Here is a 20,352-nt window from a genome sequence, read left to right on the forward strand (position 1 = left end):
AAAATGTCGTTCCGGATAACGCGAGGAAGCATGTAATTGTGTCGGTGTTGTTTTCGTAGCTGATTTAAAATGTAGAAAGCGTGTCGCTTATATTAGAAGTTACTCTAGTTACCAAGAAAACCTATATAACCGTTCTTTTTCACCGAAACTCGCGGTATAATTTATTAAGGCGGAATTTGCTGTGATCCACACAATAGCTCATGGACAAACTTGAAAAAGTTACGAATGGGCGAGTCCATTTATCGTTGGCAAATATGAAATGGCCCTTACAATGAGGGAGGCTGAGAGAGCATTATATTTTCGCACCTTGATTAACGGCCTTCAAAAGCTTAGCATGAAACTTGTTTTTTATGAAGGATTACTGCATGAGAGTGAGAGAGAGTTGTACTTTTAACCACCAACTTGTACCTTGCAAAAATGAAATCAGAAGTTGAAAATCTATGAGATTCCTTTAGAGGATAAGTCTCTTATATATATATATATATATATATATATATATATATATATATATATATATATATATATATATATATATATATATATATATATATATATATATAGCCACCAAGCAGGACGACAGGCTCGATCGCCATCACCCCGGCAATCCTATCCAAGTTGTGCACGTACTTCGAGGATGACGCAGGAGCGGTCTCCAGAGTCCTCGCCTAGGCAATTGACGTCAGAGACCTTTAGAGGTGAGGCCACTGATAAGCGACCTGCTGAAGACCTCCAATCACCGCGGCTGCGAAGTGACGTAGATAAGACGACGCCTGTGTATATGGGGATTTGACCACGCCTGTACCTCAACCTGGAGGCAGGTTCTCAATGAACATACCTGTGCTCGTCGACGCTAGAAATGTCAGTGCGCTAGTAGACGCTGGTGCTGATTACAAGATTATTAGCGGAAAATTGGTGAGCCTTCTCAAGAGAGTGATAATGCCTTAAACTGGCGCGCGTCGTCGTCTGCTCTCTAATCCTGCGGCAAGGTGTGACAATATACAGGGTGTCCCAGCTAACTTTAGCCAGAGTCTAAATATGTGCGAATACCACGTAGCTGGACCGAACCAAGGCAATGTTGTTTGCCGTCGCTTGCAGATGCACAAATTAGTTCTTTTTTCATTCAGCCTAGTAAGATAATTACTGTTAATTATTTACTCAACTTCTCAAATATTATAATTATATGAATAGTGTCAATGAGAAAATTGTAGAGCGACATGAAAAAAAGCTCAGTGCCCTTCCACTCTGTGAAGTACGACTAGCGTAGGTGTGTATGTGGGCTCCTTGATGGGAAACTGCACCTCCGCCGCGGGTTGGCCCGACATTGCACTATTTTTGGGATCGGCCCACGTATGGGGAGTTTTTTTGCTTACCACGCCAACGACACGAATATTTCCTCTGACGGTACAGGTATACAGCTTCGCTGTAAAACTACCGATACAACTAATTTGTTAACAAAACGTCGTTTTATGAATTGAAGCACGCAAGTAACTGGAACGCCAATGCATTTCTGCGCAGTTTTGGAATTAATACCTCGAAACTGGTGTCCTCCTGAGAATTCGTTCCAAGTGGATCCGCCTTGCGAACTCCATGGCTGGAATTTGTAACTTGCAATATTGATCATAAGGTAATTAGCTAAAAGTTAATCAGTGAATTTTTGGTGATTGTTCTAGTTTGCATTTCAATGTTTTCTGCAAGTAGTGTCCTAAAATGAACTAAACTAAACTATCTGCCACAGGCATCCTGCAAAGAAGTTTGAAGAAGTTTGTTCGCTGCCACATTCCTGTGTGTGTGTGTATATATATATATATATATATATATATATATATATATATATATATATATATATATATTAAGACACCCGAATGGTCGGTCCCGCGATAGCGTCCGCTTTATTTTTTAACGATGATTTGGTCAATGTTTTCGTGAAATATTCTTGTGCGTGTGTTTTGCTCGGCCAATTGGCTCGGTGCGCACTGAATTACCAATCGAAACCAAAGAGGGTGTAGCTAGTAGGTAGGGATTCATGCTAGAAGAAAAGCTAGTCGTGCCAACTCGGACACCAATAGAGGAAAAAGGACAGCACATGCTTGTGCTGTCCACTCGTTGTCAATCTGAATTACCCCCTTTGTTACCCTTACAGAAGTTCTAACATCACGTCTGCTGTGTTTATATTGAGTTTTTCTTGCCTTCTATTGACTGTCTATTTAGATGCAATTAACGATCCTGTATAACTTTTAACGTATGGCACACGTTATACCTCAGATAGGCTACGCACAAACGGCAGTTCGAGCTCGAGCAAGCACTTCGGGAAATCAATCCGCATCAATATCAGTCGTCCCCACCAAGTTGCTGCTACGTACCGTGTTATCTCCGCTTTTCTTACGTGGCCTTGCGGCGTCCTCACCGGCGATGGTAAGTGATTACAGCTGACCTAGGCCCAATTAAGGGCGAGGCGGAGATGATTAAAGCCAATAATTAAACGATCGGTGTGGCTGCGCATGTTGAGATGCCAGTTATTTCAGTACAGGTCTTATCCGTATACATGCCGTCCATGTCGCCCTAAACGCACCGTTCGAGCGCTCTTGACAAGCGTCCTTGCCTATAGCGCTGGCGGGACGGATGAGAAGCAATGATAACGCATGGCTGTCAGCGGAACGAATCGTACAAAATGAACTGAATCGAATGAAAGAACCCCGGAAGAAAGAGAGAACTGGGAGGGAGCGTTCGGTCACGCAGTCAGCCTTCGCGAGTCAATTCTCCGAGAAGCCATCCCCTTCGCATTGTGCAGGAACCATCCACGATTATTGTCAACGTCAGCGAAAAGCCCTAACGAACGAGTAAGCTAGCGAGAGAGAGGGAGCGAATGAACGAGCGAACGAAAGGGAGAGAGAGAGAGTGAGAGAGAGAGAGAGAGCGAACGTTTTCCATTCCGAGTCCGACCACCGACCATCGACGCCGATCACTGACAAACCTCGAGAACGGCCAAAAGAACCGAAAAAAAATGCTATTCTTTCTCAAATTCAGACCGACATGTGACCCTGCGCGCGGCGGATTAGGTACAGCCATAGAATTTCTCACTATAACACCTAGAGGGTAATCTGGCGCCACCGTCTATGGGAGTTTCTTAAGGGGGCACCGTGCCGTAATGGGAATGACGGTATATGTGTCTGCGAGGCTCGTGTTGGCTGGTGTTGTAAGAGGCTTCGTCTAAAACGTGGATATGGCTACGCAAATAACGCGTTCTCAAAGTAAAATCTTCGTAAAATATTTCTATTCACGCATATTACATCTTTACTCACCCACGATGCATGACCAAGCGAAGAAAAGCAAGAACAGACGATCAACTGTTTCAAAGCGAGCGCGAACCTTGTCGTCTGTCCTCCAACTTTAGCGGCCCGCTGATACTTTTTACGTAACATTTAGTCGTGCACAGAATAACAAGTTCTCCTAGTTAAACAAAACATGTTTTCGCGTAATAATAAAGCTAAAACAGCTTTTCACATAGTAGAAAATGAAGCATTGTGACAGACGGAATGGTACATGCCAAGCGCGTCTTCAAGGTGTCCTGTCTCTACGAGAACGATGCCAATTCGAATCCACAATATACCGGCATTCCTATGCATACCACAGCGCAGCAGCGCCAGATTTCCCTCTAGGTAATGTAGTGAGAAATTCTATGGGTACAGCGCGTTTGGTTCCCGGTAGGTTTTAATCGATGCGCACTTGCTCGGGAGGCTTGCTTTGCCGACCACACTGCGCGCACTTTTTCCCGATATGCCCGTGCAACTTCGGGCGCTTGTTTCGACATATACGCTCATGTCGCTGCAGCGGGGCAGTGATTTCACGCCTCCCTGTTACCTTTTCGAAAGAGTGCGTGCCGTGCGTGGCTACAGCCCGTCGACTTACTGTGAATGACCACGAGGTGAGCCGAGTTACCTTGGCTTCAATTTTATGATACGTTGCTCCCTCCTAATTTGTTTCCTTTCTACATGTAAAGGCACGGCCCCTGAAGTTGACTTTTCTTTACAAAAGAAAGGCATGTTTCATGCTAAATAACCCCAAATAAACGTATCGGGTTCTCATATAGAAAAGAACAGTATATTCCCATGTTCGCATGTATACCGTACGGGATGAGTTCCGTATGGCTAATATGAATGTATGGAGATCGCATATAAAGATTCTAATATGTTCTTATGGGTTCACATGTGGCTTATGGTTTGCTGTCTTTATAGGGTTGTAAGGACTGTTTACGTACAGTTCTATCCATTCCTTATCATCTATTAGATTACATATATTATCTGCAATAATATATGTAATATATAATGATATATCTGAGACATATTACACATATTATTACAGCGAAAGCGTGGCTGCAGGTTCACGAAAGCAGGATCGGTCCGTCAAAAAACATGGATGCCCGCAATCGAAGCCATTCGGCCATTGTTCGCGACGGCGCATCTCAGCACGGAAAGGGTGATATCCACATCCCTGTTGCTATTGTTGCTTTCCTTATTCTTTTTTTTTCTTTTTGTAGGCCACAACTGAGTAAAACGAGCCTTTAGTTTTGCTTGTACTTTCGCTGAATACATTTACGTTGGCGTAATTTCTTCTCTCATGAGTGATTATCAGCCTGCAGAGTATTTAGCAGCATAATTAGAGCCTCAAAATTCGTCGCTTAGAAATGTAGCACTATACTTCCGAAGAGCACTTATTTGACTTTAGTACAAGCGGAAAAAAAAGTCATCATTTTATAGCGAAGCCGTATATGACTAGCTCATTCGTCCTTCCGTCCGTCCGTCTGTCGCCTGTACGCCGAAATGTCCTCCAGCGCATCCCCGAAAAAAAAAAGAGAACGCATTGGCTGTGCCAGTAGTGACGTCGTTGCTCTCCATCACAGCCGAGCGTGCGCACAGCAGTTTCTCACCTCCTCCGAAATGGGTAAGCCACGCGTCCTACCTACTCCTGAGGAGCAGGCAGCTTTCAATCAACAACGCCGTGAGCAGAACCGGGAACAAGCTCGTCTACGCCATGCCAGTGCTGCAGCCCGGGCACAAGAACAGGCTCGTGCAACCGAACGCAAGCAGCAACTGCGTACCGAGGATCTGGCAGCCTACCAAGCCGTCGTTTTTTGAGCCATCGGGATTAATCCAGGTATAAACACTGGGGTCGCATGTTTTAGCTTCACTGGTTAGCCATTTGCACGGAGTGCTTGGGCGGTGGTTTATTTAAATGGATTACAACTGCCTTACAATCCAGCTTTGCTCGTGACGCAAGTTCGGTACTAAAAACCTGACAAACGTGAAATTAAACTTATTAGAAGTGAATTCAATTGAATGTTGCCTTTTAGTTAGTTCGCATGGCTCGTATTGTTAACGACTAAGAAATGACTTGACGAGAACGTCAAGGGTATAAATTTCAGACCGCGGAGACAATGCAAAATGTTGAGAGTCACTTTAGCATACGCTAAAGAGGACGAAGGCGAAAGCCTGCGCACCCACGAGACATTCATAACGTTACTTAAGATTCCCATTCGAATGCGTTGTTACTACATATTAGTTTTCCCGCACCAAAGGTCGTGGGTTCGAGTACCTTAATTAATTATGTCTGAATGAACTGTGCCTTAATTAACTTCGCTTTAATTAGCATTATCAGATAACGCCGAACAACGAATTCTTCGACCCTAGAATCACTTAAGGCTTTCGACTTAAAAAAAAGCTGCAATGAGGTTTCTTCAGTTCTTCAAGATCTTTTAAACAAGAGTCGTAAACAAAGCGATGAAAAGTAATTCGTACTTGCTTTTCACCTGCAAGACGGCCGGTATAGTTTCCGCTGTAGGATTGATCCTTTCGTAATTAGGATATTCAAGGCAACTCCTAATTGGAAAAGTTGTTGAGGGGCAATTAGGGCCGCAATCCCTTGACGATCCATTGTTGAACTCGCATGGCGTTGCACATCGCCGAAAATGACCTTTAATTTGTGATATACGCGTCAGCCACCTCTTGTCTTTAATTGCCCTCAAGGCCCTAAGTACTTGAGGGTAATCAAATAAATAGGTAAATAAAATAAACTGGCGTTGACGACCTCCGTTATCCAGTTCTACAATACAGCCTGTTGAAGGCTCTGAATGGAAAAAATAAATGAATAAGTACGCTTTCAAAGCTTTGAAGAAATACAAGAACATTAGGCACTTTCGGGTTTTTATCTTGGCACACGATATCCGTATCCTTGATATTTCATTTTTGCGGGTACTAGGCAGGCTCTAGCACTAGATGTACTGTTTTGCCATTTTTCTTACGCCATCTCTTGTTAAAGCGTCCTACAGAAAGTGCACATCCATTAGAAAGTCTCAGAAAGGACAAGAAAAATCCATAGAAGTTCATCACACAGAAAGCGTAATTCATAAATGAATTGTTTAATTATCATTAAGTAATTTTAGTCGTAAATAAAACCACTAAAATAATGGAATAATTGACATATTATATTTATTCAAATTATAATTTTATGGATTGTTTCATTATATATATAAACATTTCATTCAAATTGCTTTAAGTTCGATCATGGACAACCGAGGCCGGCTTTGACGCACCTAAAGAATGTTGAGCAGAAAAGAAATAAGGAAAACTGGAAATATAGAAAACGTAGTGCGAAAAAATGTGTCACATAATCTCAACAGGCTGAAATTAGTCAAAGGCACACGCAAGGGGTAAATATGTCAACTTAAATATGGAAAGTACTTTGTCAGGTGAAACCACGTCTCATTGGGGGTATCCTTAAGTGAAAAGCACACAACATCCAAAAGGAAATGAAAAACTCTGGGATTGCACAAGTTGAGTAGAGGCACAGAGAAAAAAAGAGCCGGTATGTGTCAGTTCCTGACAAGAAAAAATTATCGTGAATAACCTTATACGAAAATAAATAACCCCTGCTTTTTTTTTCTCGTCTCGCTTCAAGTTGTACAAAAATAATCACCTAAGCGGCACGCGCTTTTATAGTCATAATAAGTACGTTGTAGCCAAGTTCACCTTGGTCCTACGTTGCCGACAACCTAGAAGTGTTGCCGAATTGGCTTTCCGGCTATCCCGGTAAGTGAATTCACTTGAGTCTCTTGGAAACAGCTCTTGTTCATTAGTTCGTAGGAGATTACAAGGGCATTGCAAAATAATTAAAACAACTTGTTTGAAAACGTTGCAAAAAATGTCCTTGATGCTCATTCTTTTTTTTTGTTCGTTCATTCTCTCTTTTTTCTTATAAACTGCTCTTGCGAACCGAAATTTATGTGGCAACTGACACCAGAAGCAGGCATTCGATTCATTGACGGTTGACTTACATTTAGTTAAAGCAATGTTTACTGACAATACGAGCCAATGTCATTTTAGTGACATCATCGAAGCTCAGAATGAGAGAAGGGAAAACAGGCAAAAACAAGAAAACAGGGAACAGGCTGGGGGGGAGGGGGGCAGGGGGACTAAACTTGCGTCAGTTTATTAGATGACAACTATGAATTGGTCTCATGACCAGAACAAAACAAACAATAAAATATCATTTAACACGTGCCGGCAGACGAAGAAGTGCCAATTTCCTCCATGACAAAGTTAATGACGCGGAGCTTCCACACACCTGTCTAAATCTTACCTATAGCTTCTGCTTGTCTAACCGCACGTGTAAGCTGATCGGCATTACAACAGACAATGGAACGTTATCCGAAGTGAGAGGCACAGTCGCAACTCATTTGATGCAAAGGAATATCCTTCTTTCTTCACAAAAAAAAGGCGTCGAAATAAACTACCTGCACTCAGCCATAAAAGAATTCTGTCAGGACCTCCTAATTACCGAGTGTAAAGTGTTGCCACTTAACAACAGGAATATCTCCACGAGATTAGCCATAGTGAACGCTATCACAGTTAGGTATTGGCGATAATCTCACGTGGTATGACATGGTACGAGATACAATCAACAATATTTACAAATGAAGAATACACGGATAGTTATATTCCAAAATTTGGGGATCTGTTCTGGCCACAGAGGCCCCTAAATTCGTTCAAGACCTCCTGAATTTGTTAAATGCTATTAAAATATTATTATTATTATTATTATTATTATTATTATTATTATTATTATTATTATTATTATTATTATTATTATTATTATTATTATTATTATTATTATTATTAAGTGTTATTCATCTGGTGTTCTACTGAGTGCCATATTTTTGACATTATTCACTCTTTTGGCACAGATTTGTTTCCTTTGCTAAGTGACAACGAGTAGCCGGTGCCGCCATAGAGGCGCCAACATCTCCTATTCGTCATTTCAATAAGAAGATTTTTGCAAGACCTTCTCAATTTATTTAAATGCCGCTTTATGACATGCAACAAATATATTTATATAAATGGAAGAAATGCGACATGTTGTAGAGAAGAAATACAAATGGTGGAGCTTTCAGGTTACTACTACTAGTACTACTACTACTACTACTACTACTACTACTACTACACACATACATACATACATACATACATACATACATACATACATACATACATACATACATACATACATACATACATACATACATACATACATACATACATACATACATACATACATACATACATACATACATACATACATACATACATACATACATATATACATACATACATGCATACATACATACATACATACATACATACATACATACATACATACATACATACATACATACATACATACATACATACATACATACATACATACATACATAGTTCCACAATACTGATGCTACAGGTTACGAGCTAACGTATCCAACACAAGCAAATATCACTGCCATAGCAATTACACAGACGCTCAAGCAGCGTTCGCGCCGTTGGCGCCGCCTCCGCCGTCGTGCCGTGCCGCTGACGGCTCTCGCGTTGGAGGTGGTTCTGCGGAGAGGTGGACCCCGCTGCCCCCTCCCGCCCAACAGAAGTAGCCTCGCGTGTTGCATCGCGCAGTGTCGAAAGCGGCGGCGCGGCGACGGCATTTGCGAAAGCAACCGCTCAAACCATTCTGCGCGCTGTTCTGTTTTCACGGCGAAGAGAGAGGGGGAGAAGCAAAGAGAGGGAAAGACAGGGAGACCGACCAGACGAGCGTCCGGTTTGCTTCCCTGCATGGGAGGTAGGGGAAAAGGGGGAGTATAGAGAGGGAGAGAGCAAGAGAGTGAGCATTGATTGCACGGCAGCACTAAATATATCCTACATTAGGGAAATACACCATTACGGTCTGGAAACAAGTCACAATGTTTTTTTTTTTTTTACGTGAAAGCTTTCACTGCGACCAGGGACGTTGAATGCAGCTAGAAAAGCCCGGAAACGTTATACGCCAGTTTTTCGCGGTGTCCTAAATGACCGCGATTGTTCGCCGACTGTATATAGACAGGAAATAAGGGAAACGCAAGAGGTGATACGATAGAAAATTTTGAAGTGCGTGGGCTAGGTTATATTCCACTGCTATAATATAGCTGGGGGTACGTGGTAGTAATACTATGCCTGCAGAGAATGGTGGCCATATTGTGGGTGACGTGTATCGAAAGTTTAAAGTGCGCAGGTTTATTACTAATTTTGTAGCAAATGACTAGTACAAGCGTTCCTGTGCTTTGCACCCGTTTATTACGAGCCACGCAGGAATTTTTTCTAATGCCCTGAAAGAAATCACCGTGTCACAAAGTTTAGGTTTTCAGGGAAGGCGGAGCACCTTATGAGGGATGCTTGCGCAAAGTGTAGAGACTCTCGGTTAATTACAGCGTTTGTAGAAAATTACTCAGGTGAGCATCCCAACCCGGAGTGTCATACTGCCGCTATCCAAATGTTTCCAAGAGCGTTAACGTAGCTGTGCAGGAGAGTCACTTCACATTTGGTCGAACTAAGGCGCACGTTAAGTGTAATGGCTGGCAGAAGTTTACTTCTTCTCGCTTGATTAAAAGAAAGCACACCAAAATGAACGACTATGTTGCGCGTGACGGCACGCGCCAGTGAAAACCCATGCCTCGCTCTTGCTTCGAGTGTCCGTGCGTCGCGCTTCTTCCGAAGCTGCCAAATCTTGCTTTCGAAACGTACTAATTTTGCACACTTGGCTATTCTCCCTTTGAAATACTGCCTGCGAATAACTGCCTTCGCTTTATATGCCACAACTCTGACTTTTGAGTTTCGAGATATTGCTACACCGACGCGCTCTGCTGCATTATTATGTCGATACGGGCCTCCGAATTGTTATTTCGATAGCAGTTGCATGGACACTCCAGGCAAATCTTCGATGTCGGCGTCGAGTTGCCGTGATATTCCGTATATATTTAGGTATATGCATGCTAGATGTATTTATCAATGCGAGAAGGGTAGATGTTTTGGACAGTTGGTGTATCATTAGAAGGGTTAAACTAGCTGAATGATAGAGGACGGTAAGAAAACACCGACAACACGATCTCTAACTGGCATAAAGGAAACCCAGCACCCCTTGGCGTACCACTGCGCATGCGCGAATAAACCATTATAGCTATATCCTTTATTTTTCATTTTTGACGCAAATACTGATAAAACACGAATTCAAAATTATATAAAAATGTTCTAACAAATGAACAAGGTAAAATAAACGTACAGATAACCGCCAACACGACAAACGAATGTAACTACAACTAGCGTTGACTATTTGTAATTATTAGCGCTAGCATATTACGTGTTCTGTGCTGAAACTGACTCTTGGCTGTCATATTGTGTGCTTGTATTATTCTTACGCTGTGTAATGTCTCATCTGTTTACACGCTCATCACAGTCTACATTGCGGCCGCTTGTGCGACTTTGTTGTGACTTTTTTTACAAACTCATTTGGGTGTGACTTGCCTTTGCTATCTATATTTATATGCTCGTGGATTTATACGGCTGTGTGCCGTGCATTTATGTCCCGGTGGCGTCGTTTGTTTTCATTCTTCTACTACATATTATTATTTATATATGGTTACTATTGCTATCAGAAAAGAAGTAGCCGTGACCGTTATAGGGTGACTACATCTTTATTTTATTTTCATTTCAATAAAAAAAGACCCACTTTTTTTAGAGAGAGAGATATCCTTGCTTACGTGCATTTTGTTTATGTCAGTTTAAGCTCGTGTTTGATCAGCGTCTACTGCCTAAAGGTTTTCGTGTGCGTGCGTGCGTGCGTGTGTGCGCGTGCGTCAGTGCTCACGTGGTACATGACTTCTTTTCATCATCCGTTCGCACTAGTCTAGGGGACGACGACGAAGTTACTGTGCTCGGTTGCTGGTTTTCCTCTGGTGCTGCAGTTTTCTCTGTTCACATTATTTTCGTGCATCAGTAACAGGCAACGACGTTTGTGCTGAACCCTGAAGTCTTCTACTCTGCTGGGAGATCCTCCCCGCGGAGCTTGCCATGGAAGATATGGTCTTGGACGCGTCTGGCGGTCAGCATAGACCGCCTGCGGCTCGGAAGCGGCTCAGTTCGGCAGTAGGATCCGACGCTACTGATTCCGAGCTTTCTGACTCAAGATCGGAAGATTCGGATGGTTTCATACCTGTCAAACACCGCCGCCCACGACGGACGTCTCCGGCGTCGTCCTCAAGTGAAGGGACTATCATATACAGCACCATCAAGACTACGACCGTAGCTTTCATTCCCATCGACGCGATGGTAAGCCTGAATGCTATCTCTCGACAGAAACTTAAAGATTTCTTCTTCAAACTTGCCCCTGGACTAATCCAAGAGGTTCGCGTGAACCCATGGAAAAATGTCATTGCCGTTGACACGACTGATGATAAGATGGTGCAAACACTACTTGGTTTGTCTGAAATCTGTGGGGTCCACACGCGTCCCTACATACCACAGGGTACAAATATAGTGGCTGGTGTCGTATCTTATGTGGACTTGGATCTAAAGGACGACGTTTTTAAGAACATGATCGTTTGCACGCCACCATGCAAAATAATTAGCGTCCGAAGGCTGGGCACGTCAAAGTGCGTGAAGATACTTTTCGCCTCTGGAAAGCTGCCTAGTCATATAAAGGCTGGACTTGTGCGCTACCCTGTTCGACCTTTCATACCACGGCCTTTGCAATGCCATAAATGTTTCAAGATTGGTCATGTTCAGGGCTTTTGCACCAAAGATCTGGTCTGTGCCAAATGCGGTGGGAATCACCATGTAGATTCCTGTGAAAGTCAGGCATATCGGTGCCCTAACTGTAATGGTGAACATTTGGCAACGGATAAAGGATGTCCCTCATTGAAGAATGAACTAAAGGCACTAAAAGAGAAAGCCATAAAGAAGGCAGCAGGAGATGAGAGCTCCCGTCGCCGTAGTGCTGCCCCAGCAACTGGAAAAGCAGCGCGTTCAAAGAGTGACAAAGAAACAACACATCAGAAAGTAGGGGGGCGGACCTTTTGCCTCTCAGACACATCGTGGCCAGCGCTTCCATCGAAACCGCCGGAACAAGTATCTACAAAGACTTCGACCATAGTGGAAAGCACTGCAAACACAGTACCTAAACCGGTATCAGCCAACGACGATGCACAACTTGTCAATCTTCTAAAGATGCTTGTCAACGTCATCAGATCTCTAATCTCCGGTCGCCAGACACCAGCAGCGTCAGCAGCAGAGCAACTTTTGGAGGCACTCGTTCCTGTCCTCGACGGCCTTCGCTAGACGTTTTACCGGAAATAATTCTAACAGTTGTCAGCAGCCTCGCCCCTTTGTGCTGCAATGGAATGTCAGGTCGATGCGACCACGGCACGCTGATTTAGCCCTTCGACTAGTCGCTATGAAGACTCCTCCGGACGTTATAGCGCTTCAGGAGACTAACGTAAGGAAAGACGAATATCGATTGCCAGGCTTAGTGGGTGTCCACAGTAACACTCGATGCGCGGAACCAGCTTGTGGCTCTTTCCAGTGTGTGGAGGCGGCGCATACGCGCAATGCTTCAAAAGCATCAGTGTACGTTCGTGCTGACTTGGACTTCGCGGTTATAGACACAGACGGCCCCTGTGACGATGAGTTTGAGTGTGTAGCTGTTACTGTGAGCCTCAGAGGTGTGTGTACGACGGTGGCAAGCATATACAACAGGCCTACACGTTCTTCCGATACCTCGCTACTTGAGGGCTTAGTGTCTCGGTGTGGTGCATCGTTTGTGTTATGCGGAGACTTTAATGCCCACCATCCACGATGGTGTAGCCGTCCCCAAGACAATCGTGGGGAAGAGATTAACGAGTTCATTATCAAGAACGATCTCCAAATACTGAATGACGGTTCACCTACATTTATTGGTAGAGGAAAGGAGCATTCCACTATAGACCTTGCGATAACAACGAGAGATGTGTGCTTAGCCTGGTCATGTGAACCCGACCCGTGGGGCTCAGATCACCTACCCATTTGGTTAACACCAACACATACTGCGGGTCGCCAGGATGTCGTTTATACGGTTACTAACTGGGACAAGTTCCGACAGCTCATCTCAGAGGCACCATCTCAACACAGCCTATTTAAATATATGAGTGAGTGCTTACAAAAAGCTACAGCACAACGAAGACGGAATATCGGCAAACCAAACCCCGATTTCAAGCTTTTGCGGCTCCGCGCATGTCGACGGCGCGCTTATAGACGGGCACAGCGCTCTAAACGACGCACTGACTGGACTATATACAATCGCCTTGATGCAGCCATACGGCGGCATACAAAACAGCTTCGTCGCAAGAGCTGGTAAGCTTTGTGTAGTTCGTTGCATACTGGAAGTGGTTTTGGAAATGTATGGCGCATACTGAAGGCTCTCCGCACTCCTGAAATCTGCAAGAATCCAACGGCTACATTGAGCATAGCGACTGGCCAGTCACCAAAGGTAATAGCAGAGGCATTTGCAGACATTTTCGTCTCTCCTGCATCCATAGACACCACAATTAGCGATATTCCTTCTTTGACAACTCACAGCACCGTAACCGCTTCCTATGGTCCAGCTTGCCAGATGGACGAGGCAGATTTCACTCTTGAGGAGCTGCGACACGCACTGAGCCTCTCCAAACGCCGCACTGCTCCAGGCGCAGATGGTGTGACGTACCAAGCATTGCGGAACGTTGATACGAGTTTCCATGACCGTATATTGGACGAGTACAATGAAGTATGGAGAACCGGTGTAATCCCTGCTGAGTGGAAATCGTCCGTTGTAATACCAATTTTAAAGCCCGGGCGTCCGGCAAGACACCTCAAGTCCTACCGACCAATATCCCTAACTTCAAACATCGTCAAGTTAATGGAGCGAATGGTCTTGTTTCGCTTAGATGTCAGGCTAGAGGAGCTAAATTTTTTCCCTGATGTCATGAGTGGCTTTCGTCGCCGCCGTTCGGCTCTGGACAGCATATCAGACCTTGTCTCAGCACTCGAATTTGCTAAAGAAAACAAGCATTCCGCCTACATGCTCTTCCTAGACATACAGCAAGCTTTCGATTCAGTTCCGCATAAGGCGATTATTTTCGCACTTGCAACCGCGGGAATTTCGGGTCGTCTACTCCAGTTTGTGCATAATTTTCTATCGGAGCGCCGCATGAAAGTGCGTAACCAGTAAATAACCAGTAACCAGTGAATACCGAAATGTGAAGTGCGGTGTTCCACAGGGCAGCGTATTATCGCCGCTTTTGTTTAACGCGGTACTCGCCGCGCTTCCAAGTCGTTTGCCTCGAGACACTGACTTCCCTGTGAGCATAGCTGTCTACGCAGATGACATTGCTCTGTGGATAAGCGGCCCTTCGCACCTTGGTCCGCGGCTACGTGCGAGCTTGCAAAGAGCTCTCAACGCTACTTCGGAGTACTTGGGTGAAGTTGGCCTGCTCATATCACCTACTAAGTCGGCTGCAATAGCATATCACCCTAAACAACGCGCTCGTCGAACAATGAGCCGACTGTATCTTGACGAAACGCCTATAAACTGGGTGCGACAACACCGTTATTTGGGGTTAATTGTGGATGATCGCATCTCTTGGCGTCCTGCCGTTAAATCTGTACGACGCAAATCGCACTCCCTTCTTAAGTATGTGGCCGCATTGACTGCTCGAGGTGCTGGTTGCGATCAAACAACGGCTCTTCAGGTGTACCAGTCATCTGTACTCTCAGGCATACTGTACGCATTACCACTTTTGAACATACCACCTAGTTTGATGGCCCAACTGGAGCGAGATCATCGCGTTGCCCTTCGACTAATGCTTGGCTTACCTCGTGAGGCGCAGTCTATTGCATTACTTACTGAAGCGCATCAGTTACCCCTGAGGCTGCAAGCAGATCAGAGAGCTCTATATCATATTGAGCGTCTGCACCGCGCATCGAATGGTCAAGCGCTCCTTGATCGTCTGATTCACCGCCCATTATCTCGCATGGGAAAAATAGCGGCATTATTTATGGATATCACTACCATTTCTGATCATGCTGCTTCAGATACGTCTTCGCCTCCAAAAGGTATCACGACACATGTATTCCCCATTTTCCTCACAATCCCTGGCATGCACAAAAAGTCTGATATGGCTGTTTCGGCAATATTCCAATTGGCTCAATCACACTTGTTCGAAAAGTTTCCAGATCATCTTCAAGTTTTCACAGATGCATCTGTACACAACGACGGTCAAGGCGCCTCTGCAGCTTTTTACTGCCCTTCAACTCAAGTACGACGTATCTTTCAGATACCTCATCCAACTTCGTCAACAACTGCGGAACTAGCAGCGATTAATGTTGCATTGAAATACGTGCTATAGGAGTTAATTACATCGAAGGTCGTCATCTTTACGGACTCCCGTGCTGCCCTTAGCAGGTTACAACGCAGTGAGCTTGATTGTCCACTTGTGCGCAGTATTAATGACTCTGCGAGCAAAATTACATCACGTGGGGTATCTCTCATTGCTCAATGGATACCTTCACACGTAGGAATCACCGGAAATGAAGAGGCTGATCGGCTCGCTTCAAGTTGCGTTCATAACAACTGTGACTGCCCAGAAATTTTGTGCAAGCTTGATGACGCTCGTCTGCTGATTCGTCGCCACCTACTCAAGCAGCATCCAGATCAGCGCGTCGCAAATGGAACGTTCCCGCCCCGTGTTCGTGGTCGAGGCTTGCCTCGTCGCGCTAGAGCACAACTGCTCAAGCTAAGGGTTGGTTGCGTGAACGTGCACGAACGTTTATACAGACAAGGGCGTGCGGAAAGTCCATTGTGTACGTCTTGTGGCTGCTACGAGACACTTCAGCACCTTATACTTGAGTGTCCCGCTTTCAGTGCGCAGCGCATGTCGCTAGTGAGAAACTATCATCTCCTTGGCCTGCGGTGTGCGACACTCGAGGAATGTTTATACCCCAGTGGCTGTGCATCTAAACGTGATCAGGCCCATCGCGCCCTACTAACCTTTATAGAAGTAACTAACTTAGGTTCACGTTTGTAGCATGAACATTGAACATTCTGTAGTAGCGTGACCTTCAGTGACCGGCCCTACTGTGTGTGATCTGTACTGTGTTCTAAGGCTCCTTCCTTCGAAGATGGGAGGTGGCGGGTTCAAACACCTTATAGTGTATATTGTGAACCGACTAACGGTGAAACGGTGATTACGTGCAGCTTTACTTGGCGTCTCATCGTGGAGAACACAATTAGCCGCATAGCGAACTAGCCATGGATGTGGTTGATAATTGTGGAGGCTGTTCGACGCGGCGTCACTTTAATTCCGGATGCTGAGTTTCTACTTTAGTCTTTAGATTTGTCCTGTTGCAGTGTCCTGTTGCTCTCCTTTCCTCTTTCCGTTTTCCTCCCCTCCTTCCTATCCTCTATTTCTGTGTTGCTGTCACCTCCCTTCAGAAGAGTAGGCAGGCGTTGTGCCCCTTCCGGTGGCAGTTGCCAGCCTGCCCCTCGCTTTCCCTTTCCTAATACGTGTGTATATGTGTATATGTGTTCAAAACAAATAAATAAATAAATAAATAAATAATAGTCTAACCTTTTCGTCTACACCGCATGTGTGACAGCGTTACTCAGCGTGTGCGAGGCAGCTGCTACACTACACAAACACCAATGTTGCTCCAACAAGGTCTCACATTCTTCAGTAAATTGTTCCTGAATATTTTTTTTGTTTAGCATTGCATAGCGCCTAACAAAAGTCGCTAAGCAACACATTCACAGCGCATGCTTTTTAACTGAAGTCTTCCCAGACTATTGAAAAAAGCGAGACAATGTCAGCGCTCGCAAGCTGAAAGTGGCGTAATTTCACTGAGGCCACTCTTTACGGGCCACGCAGTGGTGCTTGTACGATGCGCATTACAGGCCCTACACGGTCTGTTGAAGTTCTTTAAGGGTGCCAAAAATATTGCCGCACCCACATACGTCGCATCCCCCTGTTGTCACACCCTCTAACATGCAGAACACCGCCCGAGAAGTTAAAGTGCGACGCTAGACGTTGCTGTCAGTCTCCGTGCTTGTACCTTCGGGCGAAACTGTTAATCTTGTTTTACGAATCATTGGCTCGCGTAGCAAGTATGGTGCGTTTTTATTTGCATAGGCTGCTCCGATGAATATCTGAAGTACTCTTCCCGGAGACATAGCCTCGTAGTTCACTCATTCGAACCATTCTTTTCTTACACTATACTCAAGTATTCCTTGCAGATTTGTTAAATCCCAATGTATTAAAAAAATGTAGATGCCTACATTCTTCCCGCCCTTGCAAATTAATGTTCGAAAACAAACTAAATGTAAATTGTTTCACTCAAGTTACTTGTGTGCAACTTTATTGGACACTTAAAAAACGTCAGCGTTCCACGTCTCTTTTTTTTATTTCTTTTATTGCACGGCAGTAATTTCTTCACTGTACCCATTGCGTGATGTCAACTAAGGATACATACGATAAGCCGATTGTGTACAGAGAACGTCTTTAATAGCTTGCGTCAAGTTCTGGGGCCTCAATGTGTTCAGGCAACAATTTACTTCGTTTGGCGACCAACTGTTCTTTTCTTTCTCTTTGTTTCTTTCCTTCTTCCTTTCTTTCTGCTTTCTTTATTCTCGTTCTCCTCTTTCTGTCTTGCTCTCTTTCTTTCGTTCTCTTTTATTTATTGTTTCTCCTCGTTCAAGAAAGTGGTGTCTGAGACCATGCATCATGAGCCACAGTCGAAAGACCATAATCATCACGTGTGGAAGTGCAGTCCCGATAGCTTTTCATCCGTTTCCACGCTTAAACGACCAGCCGTTCCCTTTTAACGCTAGAAAGAAGCACACAGAAAACCGAAACTTTTGCACCGTCCTGGCCGACATTGGACTCACCCACCCCCCTCCACTGGCATTCCCCTGAATGGCATTGTCCCGTCAGTCCCACTACGTCGGTCGCCTTGCTTCTCCCCGGAAACGCTGATGGCGCATAGACGTCACGCTCCGCATCAGCGAGCTTCGAGACGTCAAGCTGCAGCCACAAGCGTCACGCGTCCATCGGCAGAGTGATGTATCACACATCGTCAATCATGGAATGCACTGCGGCCATGGCCACCGGTTAAGAGATAGTGCCCGGCCAAAGGGCGTGGGAGGTTATTGCACACTTCCAGGGAATCGGAGCGCTCCTCATCATTCTTTTTGAAAGAAACATTCCACCCATTTCTTTCTTTTTTTTTCTTCTTCCTTTTCCTGCCTAAAGTAACCAGAGGAGCGGAAGGGCTGTGACGTGTAGGATGGCCCAACTATCACGCACCAAGATGCAACAATATGTAAATGCCACGTAGCTGGACAGAACCAAGCTAATGTTGTCTGCCGTCGTCTGGAGATACTATATTCCGCGTAATTACACAATCAGAGTTAATTGATTAGTCAGCTTTTCAAATATTGCGATTAGATGAAGAATGTAAATTAGAAAATTGTAGAGCAACATGAAACATTCCCAGTACAGCTTTGTGTTGCTCAATGTGTGCTACATAAAAGTGTTTTTCCGAGGGTGAAAGAAGCCCGCGAAGACGCGATAACTGCCTCGAGTGGCCAGTCGCGCCGCAATACTACTTGCATGCTAATGGTCTTATCAATGATACACATCCCCGAAAATAGGTTCTGCATGAGTTCTTTTTATTTTGGCATAACTGTTGAAGTAGCCTGTGACAAAATTTTCACTCGTGATAATTTAGGCTGCTTGGTACGCCATCACAAAGAAGATGTTCTTGTATATGATGAATAACAAAAAAAGTGCCGACTTTTCTTTATTCTCCCCCATGTACAGTCGTAAAATTTATGAGCGTGAACACGGGAAAGCGTGCCGAACTGTACAATCAGCGCAGTCTAGCGCTCGCTGGCAGTAATTTCGCGAACGAGATATTCGCGGCTAAGGCTGTTAGATTAGCGGATGCACTCCCTGCCACGAATGCGGTGTGTTGTCCCTTCTAGACCCGCAATCTGCTGCGTTAGCTATCTGAAACACGTGGTGATAACAGGTCAAGAAAGGCGCACTGATATGAACCCTACATGCCGAGCGCGTAACGATAAAAATACTGACGTGCTGTCCAAATCTGGAGTTTTTGTGCTTTTGTTTACAGCGCAGCTCTTATGCGCCCGTCCTTTGGTTTAACCGCGCCGCCGTCGGCGTTCCCGGTGTAACCGAGCGAAAGGGCCCGTGCAACTAAAAACGGCCGAAAGAAGAGCTCTGCGTCGCTCGCTGGTTGAGACGTTTGTGATTGGTTGAATTTCTTGATCATAAAATAAAACACACATGCTTTGATAACGCTGATACAGTTTTGCGTATAAAAACATTCCTTGAGCGGTTTTCTTTCACTTCTTCGGGAGCCACACCATGGCGCGTGTACCCGACGAAGAGCGACGGCACATCATTGACCTAGCGTTGAAAGAATACAGCCAATGGTCTATTGCGGCCATGACCGGCCGACCGCTCAAGACTGTCAACAGAATATGTAAAGCCTATAAGACAGAAGGAAGAATCGGCGATGCTCCACACCGGCGCCGACCAAGAGCAACGACGGAAGAGGAGGATCAATTGATCGTTACGGCTGTGGCAGACGATCCTTTTCAGAGAGCGAATGAAATCATGGAAAAAAATTGGAGGACGCTTAAGCTTCGCCTTCAAGAGTGGAACGCGATAGCGTTCCCGTCGACCCGCCAATGGGTGTAAGACAATGGGCTACAGGGCAGCCATCACTTACGAGGCGCCCCGCATCAGACGCGGTGAGCGTCAAACCATATGGTCGAGCAACGCGGCGTTCGGCGCAGCAACGAAACGTGCGCCTGAGCAAGCGGAGCGAACCAAAGAACTCGGTATCCCGGAGGGGGAAATGATGCACGCCAGCCAAACGCCGTGATCGGCACGGGCAGAGAGATAGAGAGATA

General features: G+C 45.0%; 1 protein-coding gene across 1 annotated transcript in view; it reads left to right on the plus strand.

Annotated features, from left to right (window-relative positions):
• The first annotated feature begins 3,613 nt into the window (after window positions 1–3,613).
• LOC135910794 (uncharacterized) overlaps window positions 3,614–20,352 on the plus strand; it is a 186,642-nt gene continuing 169,903 nt past the window's right edge. The window contains exon 1 of the mRNA XM_065442892.2: window positions 3,614–3,656. The gene's annotated coding sequence lies outside the window, so the exon portion shown is untranslated. The remainder of the gene's footprint in view (window positions 3,657–20,352) is intronic.

This window comes from Dermacentor albipictus, chromosome 5 (genome assembly GCF_038994185.2).
Source record: "Dermacentor albipictus isolate Rhodes 1998 colony chromosome 5, USDA_Dalb.pri_finalv2, whole genome shotgun sequence".
Classification (NCBI taxonomy): domain Eukaryota; kingdom Metazoa; phylum Arthropoda; class Arachnida; order Ixodida; family Ixodidae; genus Dermacentor; species Dermacentor albipictus.